Source organism: Glandiceps talaboti, chromosome 21 (assembly GCF_964340395.1).
Source record: "Glandiceps talaboti chromosome 21, keGlaTala1.1, whole genome shotgun sequence".
In the NCBI taxonomy this organism is placed as follows: Eukaryota; Metazoa; Hemichordata; class Enteropneusta; family Spengelidae; genus Glandiceps; species Glandiceps talaboti.
The window spans coordinates 141,341-150,819 of NC_135569.1; positions in this window are offsets into that span (position 1 = coordinate 141,341).

Consider the following 9,479-nt stretch of genomic DNA (forward strand, 5'->3'; position numbering starts at 1 on the left):
ACACCTAACATTTACACTGTCTGCAACGAAGGTGTTTTAAACCCCTTACTCGCAACCAGTAGACGCTACCTGAAGCTGTTCAAAATGTTGCGTAGCGTGAATCGTTTCATTGAGGCTTGTTGTTACAACCTGATTATGCCAATGCCCTTACTGAAACTGAATAATGAATGAAATTAAAAAAAACCACACATCTAGGCTATACGGGTACATACGTGTATATACTACTTACTAGTATGTCATGATGGTCGAACGGCTAGAGTGGTCGGCTTGGGAATAGTCTTGCTGCTAGACGTTCGGGCTTTCTTTCGATGCTATAACTATAAGCGAACGAAGTTCGCATGTGAGGGCCTGCCCGAACAGTCTAGCGAATGTCATTTTCAGACCGGACATTCCATTGAGATTACGATAAGCGGTGGGTTGGGCCATATATGCATATATATACTTTAATATATTCAATCTCTGCATGGAGGTGTTGACAAACACATTTATGTCATTACTATGTCTTATCAGTTTATGGTAATTGTGTTTGATGAGTGTGTAGACGTTGTCATTCACACATTTTAGTTAACGCATTGGTGGTTATTTTTACAAGCCCCTCCTTAAGATGAATATGCATGAAAATTTAGCTATTGTCCTCTGTTTGTGCTTGTCGCTAATACGGTACTCTGATTGGCAGTTATTTATATCCTGATGACATTCGCTAGACCTCGGATGTTCCATCCTCGATAGCGTTGTTCGGCTGTGTGTCGTATTTTATCGGAAGAACATCCGAGGGCTAGCTGATAGACTAGCTTGGGAACTGCATGTTGCAGATTCGACCTCGCCGCTGCCATTCGGAATGGCTAAAGTCCTTGGGCAAGATTTGAACCATGGTTGTGCCTCAGTCGGCCAAGCTAAATAATTGGGACCTGATAGGATAGAAGATGTTCTGTGAATGCTTTACGCTGTACGCTCCCAAGGGAGTTGAGGGAGTATAAAAATACCGATGTAATGTTATGATGGTTTATTATGACATTTGCCAGGGGTATTTCAATTTGTTGTGGTGCAGTGTGAGAAGTGCTATATAAAACTAACATTATTATTATTATCATTATTATTATTATTATTATTAAGATTGAATTTATTTATCAGGACTGTTCTACTCATAACTTTTGCCCTTCTAATATTATTAGTAGTAGTACATTCATAATTCATACACGATTTCTGTGGCAGCCAGGGTCAAAATGAAAAGACATTCTGATTTCAAGCAATCATAACCTTACGGTGTATCTATCAATGCACAGTATATAGTGCAAATGAACATCCCAAAATATTCTAATGCTGAAGTGGAAACGATGCTTTTATAGAAGTAAGCTCCCAGGCCACCACTGTATGAATAACATTAAAGGGGGACACTACTGCAGGAAATAAAGAGATGTTGGGTAACACTGTGGCTTTTACAAGTACCATAACACATTTTGAATTGTTCGTCTAAATCACATATGTGTGAACCCCGATGAAACTGCATGGATCTATAAGCTATATGCGTACATGGGATTTTAGGCACAAAGTTTATAAGTCTTTTTTGTGTTCCCATACATGTAATTATCTGAACGGGAAATATTGTAATTTCTACTTTCTATGAGAGCAATTGTACAGTGACACATATCTTCTGATATGCAATTATTTTTTTAAAAGAGAAATACAACATATGGACATGCTGATGGGCATTCCAACACTTCTTTGATGAAAAGATTAAAGATTTTTCACCGCTCGTTTCCTTTAAAATGCAACTTTTCAATTTTGCCGATGCTTGTGCCCAGACTATGTATATGAAAAGAAATCATGTCTTGATGTACGAACAAAGAACACCTAGCATTGTAGTTGGAGCTGCCAGGGTGTCTTTTGACATCCACTGGTTGTACACAAAAGTTGCACTCAATTACAGCCCTGAACTTTGAACTCATGAAAAATGGAAGTCGTTGGTGTGTCAGTAGTAACACACCCATAGTAGTACTCAAAAGAATATTCGAAATATTTGTCATGTGAACATATCCCTCCTTTCCCATTCTAATGCATCACAAATACTCGAAATTTTAAAAGGCTTTCTCTGTTCTATTTTCACATCACTGTTACTATGGAATGTATCTGCAGCCTGAGATTGAGAACAGGTGATATATTGTTCCAAACATCATTACATTGATGTGACCTGATTTTGATTGCGTCTTTGAAAACACAAAACATTCTTTTCGGGCTCAAACAAATCCGTCATATATTCTTGCCACGGATTCAAGTATATATCTACGGGTTTTGTTGTTTCTGATTCCTACTCAACATGGCGAGTATTTCAGTTTCTTCTGTAACATCAATGTCTGAAGTTCTAAAAACATGGATTTCAATGGATTTTTAGCACAACTTGACTTCTTAGGTTCAGTAGTGCTATAGGCATGGCAAAGTGTCTGTCTCTGTGTGGATGTGTGTGTGTGTGTGTGTGTGTGTGTGTGTGTGTGTGTGTGTGAACAACTTAAAGTAAAAAATCGCTGGACCAATTGCCATGATATTTGGTGGGCAGATTACCTTGGGTGTCTAGTTGGGAAATTGTATTAATCATTTAATACACCGAAATGCACTAGATTAATTATAATACACTGAAATGTACTAGATTAATTATAATACACTGAAATGTACTAGATTAATTATAATACACTGAAATGTACTAGATTAATTATAATACACTGAATTGTACTAGATTAATTATAATACACTGAAATGTACTAGATTAATTATAATACACTGAAATGTACTAGATTAATTATAATACACTGAAATGTACTAGATTAATTATAATACACTGAAATGTACTAGATTAATTATAATACACTGAATTGTACTCGATTAATTATAATACACTGAAATGTACTAGATTAATTATAATACACTGAAATGTACTAGATTAATTATAATACACTGAAATGTACTAGATTAATTATAATACACTGAAATGTACTAGATTAATTATAATACACTGAAATGTACTAGATTAATTATAATACACTGAAATGTACTAGATTAATTATAATACACTGAAATGTACTAGATTAATTATAATACATCGAAATGTACTAGATTAATTATAATACACTGAATTGTACTAGATTAATTATAATACACTGAAATGTACTAGATTAATTATAATACATCGAAATGTACTAGATTAATTATAATACACTGAATTGTACTAGATTAATTATAATACACTGAAATGTACTAGATTAATTATAATACACTGAAATGTACTAGATTAATTATAATACACTGAAATGTACTAGATTAATTATAATACACTGAAATGTACTAGATTAATTATAATACACTGAAATGTACTAGATTAATTATAATACACTGAAATGTACTAATAATAATAATAATAATAATAATTTATTCCCACGTACAAAAAAAAAAAAATGTGATACAGAACAGAACTAAATATCCTTATGTATATACATAAACGTGTTATTCGGGAAAAGGGTGTGGAAGTAGTTGTTACACAACTAATCGAGTCCTCCCCTAGATTAATTATAATACACTGAAACGTACTAGATTAATTATAATACACTGAAATGTACTAGATTAATTATAATACACTGAAATGTACTAGATTAATTATAATACACTGAAATGTACTAGATTAATTATAATACACTGAAATGTACTAGATTAATTATAATACACTGAATTGTACTAGATTAATTATAATACACTGAAATGTACTACATTAATTATAATACACTGAAATGTACTAGATTAATTATAATACACTGAAATGTACTACAATTCTACTCGACCTGACACCTGTCTCCTTCTTTTCTTGATTTGTTACAGGTACAGAATGCGAACTTCCAAGCCTTTCGACGAATATTGCCTGTTACATAAGTGGAAGTGAAACATGTAACACTACCAGTCTTGATCCCGCCGATACAGTGTCTGCTGGGTCCTCTTTCATGGTTGTGTGTGACAGTGGATTTATACCGAAACACGATTTGGGTTACACATGCGTTTTTATTTCTTCAACAGTGGGAGCTGTGATTAATCCAACTCTGGGAGCAGATGCATGTGAAGGTAGGGGTTAAAACCCACTGTATTATTTCCAGATTGGACAACGATACATGTAGACTTGAAAGAAAAGGTGTAGATTTTTGGATAAATCTTTTAAAGTGAAAACAAGTTTGACATCACTAAGTAAAAGTGTGCGCCTACGAAATGAAAGTTTACAAAGTTTGAAGAAAACTGTGATTTTCAAGGCAGTTGGTCGTTGTCTATAGCTGTAAACTTGAAGGACTACCGCTCATAAAAAAAATGTCAAAATATCAGTTACAATTATCGGAAATAGTGTAGGAGGCCTAGTGTTAATCTTTCAAGTCTACATAGTAGGCCAGACGTCCCGAGGCGTATTATCTTAAGTATCCAACATAAATATTATATATTAAGTAAAAATCATGTATTACCAGAGACTTTGTTGTCGCAGCATGCAAACTGTGATTGATGGCAACCGTATGACGTAATATTCAAAATAATAGTTTGTTATATGTAAGGATATCACAGTGTGTTCTTTGATGGTATTGCTATTTTTATAGATTATACATCTTTGGCATGATATTGTTTATGTTTTTTTTTACTCTGACAGCTGGTTGCACCAATTTCGAGAATCCCACGTCTGGCTTCCGTTGGCCTGAACCTGATACGACTGGAATTTATCAAGTTGGTAGTATTGTCAATTTGAATTGTAGCGAGGGCATGACTCAGTCTGGTTATAATACACTTACATGTCAATCTGGTGGAAAGTGGTACAATGGCGGCACTGAAGTTCCCAATACTGATCTTCCCCCCAAAATTTGCTTCTGTAAGTTTACAACTTATACATATAACAGAGATGAAAATACAATACATGTACTAATATGTTCCAGAAACAGCATCCTATGCATTTATAAACAAAGGCATTCGTATATGATATCGTTGGCGGCGATATTCATTTTGGAGCCACTCGATCTCTTAGAACTTACAAGTCCAAGCAATTTCTCACGATAACTTACTTTCAAGGGAAAAAGTATACATGAAACAAGGCAAATTACATGAATGGTAGTGCAAACATGTATTTTTTCTGTTGACATATGTATATTAATGATGAAATTTATGTATCAATGGAAAAACAATTATTTGATTGTTTTCTTTTCAGCGAATTGCGAGGACCCCGGTTCCCCAGTCAACGGACAGCAAGCAACTGGTGCCGACTTCACACATGGTGGTAGCATTACGTTTACGTGTAATTCAGGAGACTTAATTGGACAAGAAACAATTTACTGCGAGGATGGTGTTTGGAGCGATGTTCTTCCATTGTGCGAAAGTGAGTATTGTACAACAAGCCACGTTTAGCTTAATACCTTGTCCGTTCTACGTCACAACAATGATCGTCTACGTCATTGGTGCTGCTGTGCTAGACAATGTATACAAGTCAAAACGCTCAAATCCTCCATTACTTTTACAGAGTTTTCATAAATATTGCGTGCACTAGTATAATTATGTTATTCTCCGATACTTTTTATAGCTGAAAAATAACCAGGCCTGAGGGATTCGTCTTCAACTTAAAAAACAAGGCCCATTAGATCACCCATAATTTCTTTGACTGAACGAAGAGTAACAGTTGGGAATTACTAGTATCTAATTGTCTCCTGTTTTGTCAACTGCTAACACCATCAACAGTATCTTAATTACAGTCTGATGGTATTGTTGAATAGAGGTATTTGCTGTGATATACAAATGAGTAAACAAATTTTCTAATTTGAAGTTTAGTATATATCCACATATTCATACTCGTCGACATATGACCAAGTATATAGAAAACATCAATATTTTACCAAATTAACACTGCTTTGTTACCATGACTGATATGCGATGATATGTACATGTATCTGCAACCAATTAACCTGCAATAGACTGCAACTGATCAACTACTCGTTATCATCATGCTATGATACAAATACAAAAGTCACAATTTCGTCTCTCCTTTGTTTTCCCCAGGCGTTGCAATAATTGAGGTCACTGTATCAATGACAACAAGTAATGTACTTGAAACTGGATCCAGTAACAGCATTTCATTCACTGCCAATGCCGTAAGCAGCTCACTCAGTAGAAATGTATCGGGAGAGAACTTGTGGCAACTAAGCGTGTACGCGAAAAACCAAGCTGGTGCTACCACTGCATCGTCAATAGCAACACTTTCAGGAGGCGAAGCGGACCAAGATATTGTTACAGCTGGAGATACATTGACTTTTACTGTTACTGATTACAGTCTTGATCTGACCGGATTTACATGCTCTCAGAATTCCGAAGTTTGTGTTGAGTTACAAAAGAACCCAGGCTCCAGCACTGACTATTCACTGACTGCCTTTCCAAGTCTATCTGGATGCGCAACGTTTACGTGTGGTAAGCCAAAGTAGTAATTGTTTTTTGGCAGGAGTGAATAAAACACGTATACGTAGAATATGAACCATGACTGTCATTCAAGATCATTAAATAGCTAATATGATGACAATAATACCACCATCTATTCATATACTCCACCACCACCACCACCACCACCACCACCACCACCACCAACAACAACAACAACAACAACACTACCACTACAACCACCACCACCACCACCAACAACAACAACAACAACAACAACTTTTATCAAATCGATGTCTGAGGAACTGTGGAGGTTCGATCAATGTTTTTACTTTATAGACTCCATCTGTATTATAAGAAAAAGCAGCAAAGTGATTTTTGTTGTTACTTTTTTTGAATTTATGTCAAATTAAATTCTAATGATATGGGAACGATATATTGATATTTTTTGTTGACTAGGATGTGCAAAGTGGCAAGGTACTCTACCAACCCACGTGCAAGAGAAAGTAACAACAACTTTTCCTGTAGCACTCGACGAAACTGTTGAGTTCACGTGCGATTCTACCACAAGTGATAAAACCCTGTTCGGAGGTGTTGGCCCTACTTGCCAACCCGATGGCACGTGGTCACCGGCCTTGAATTTGTTCAGCTGCTTTGGTATGTAAAAATATAATCCATTCTTGTTTTCTATTTTGCTCTCCAATTATTAATATTTCAGCATTTACAAGCGGCTTATGTTTGTGTGTCATAGGGATAGGCTGTATGTTTTGCCGAGACTATACGAGTTCACCCGAGACTATCCGAGTTCATACAATACAAGTTCATTGGAGATTATCGAGTTCATTCGAGAATGTGTGAGTTCATCCATGGATACTTCCATGGTTCATCCTAGTCTGTTCAAGCTCATCTATAAACATTTGGTCCTCTAGCTTTCGCCACCTTAACCACCCAAGAAAATTGTCTGATTGGTGCGACTGCTTGTGTGCATAGCATAAAGTCTTGCACTATGTTTTATGCTTCAAGTGTTTTATGGTAAATCATTGGGTAAATTTGACATATTTCGATATATATGTTCGTCTGCGACAATTTTTCCACAACATCCATTTATTTTAACACTTTCCAACTTTTGTAATAACATGTTTGATTATACTGTACCTCACGCAAACCAAGTTGAACGCGTTCGAATAAAAACCACGAGGTGTGTACGTCACGTCAACCTGTGTCTACGTCATCGGTTCTGTGGTGCTCGAAATGTTCAAATCCTCAGTACTCTTCCAGATTTTTCATAAATTATGCTTGCGCAGGTATTATGATATCATTCACCAATATTTTCCTTTATTCAATTGGGAAATACTCGTGACCTAAAGGTATTGGCACTGGACTTGAAGTAAAAATGTCCCTTTTAAAAGTCACTTGCATTTCCCTCGGCTGAATGGACAAAAATTTTGGGAAAGAGTGTCAAATATTTGATTTTGTTTCTCATCCAGATAACTGTCCCGATCCTGGCACGTTGACAAACGGTAATATTACTTGTCAAGATGGTCCTCCTTGTAATGCACCATTTACGGATATGACTCTGGTTTGTAATGATGGTTACATATTAGCTGACGGAGTTGGTGTATACACGTGCGGGCTCAGTGGATGGAGCCCCACTACGCTCAATATTCCAGATGGTTATCCTAAATGTAAAGGTAATAAGTAGGCGAGAAGAAATATAATATGTAAATATTATACAAATTATACAAACAGGCCGATCTATCAGAAGCATATGTTTGCATAGTATAGCTGCTAGACCTCGGGGTTTCTTCTGATAGATATCAGTGTGGAACACCCGAGCTATCACCCTCACTAGCGACCTTCGGCATCCTTCACAGTGAGCAGAATAGCACAAGAGGTCTAGCAGCAAGTATAATGTTTGCATTCCATTATTTTGGTAGACGAAATAATCTCCAATTTCATGTACAAATAATATTAAACTCTTTCTTCTTTTTTGAAAATCTGTTTCTAAAAATCTGTTTTAAATTCAAACCAGAAATAATGTTTTCTTCCCGCCTGACACTGAAACTCCTAACTCCTATTCATTTTTACCTTCCGTAAGGAAAGTTTTATATTTGGGGTGAAGAGTGTGTGTGTGTGTGTGTGTGTGTGTGTGTGTGTGTGTGTGTGTGTGTGTGTGTGTGTCTGTATCACCATATCCGGAAAAACGGCTACATCAATTCAAACGAAATTTCATAGACATGTTCCGTAGGGTAATGGCAAGAACTGATTAGGTTTTAGTAATAATCCGATGAATATTAATGACCAATTTGAGTAATTAATCGATCGAACGAGTATAAAGCGTCAGATGGCCCCAGATCCGAAGACACCTGACGAACTCAAACCTGAAATAATACCGTTGAGACTACAGGGAAGGATTCTGCTTCACTTCCGTCGGGTGTATTCGGATCTGAGGCTATCTGATGCTCAATAATGACGCTACCTGAATCTGAATCTGACGCCAACTTTATACCTGTGCTCTACACTGAGAAAGACTCTGTTTTCAGAGGTTTCATGCCAACCTTATTTTGTGTTTCCCTTTGATCTGCACTCTGCATTGGCTGGACAAACACAAGAAAAAAGAAAACCGAGGCAGGGTATTTAAGTGATTCAAACTCACCAGGAAATTTTTCTTGGCCTCAAAATAGGTTTACAATGAGCGCGGAGTGCACAAACAGGTGAAATATTTATCGTTTCAATTTCGTCAAATATGGACTTATCATTTTCAAATTTCACACACTAATGCGTAGATGAATAAAGAGAAATCTTGTCTTTTTAGATTTTCGATTAGAAGTTTAGGAAGTATTATATTGACCTCGAACCGTCTCCTTTTTACCGTGTTCTTTTCCGATTTCTCTCGATAACAAACTACTGCTGTTTGTTGCAAGGCTTGTACTAGTCTATCTGCTAGACCTCGGATGTTCTTCCGATTGAATACGACACACGCCCGAACATCGCTATCGAGGATGGAACATCCAAGGTCTAGCAAATGTCATACTGCCAATCAGAGAACCGTA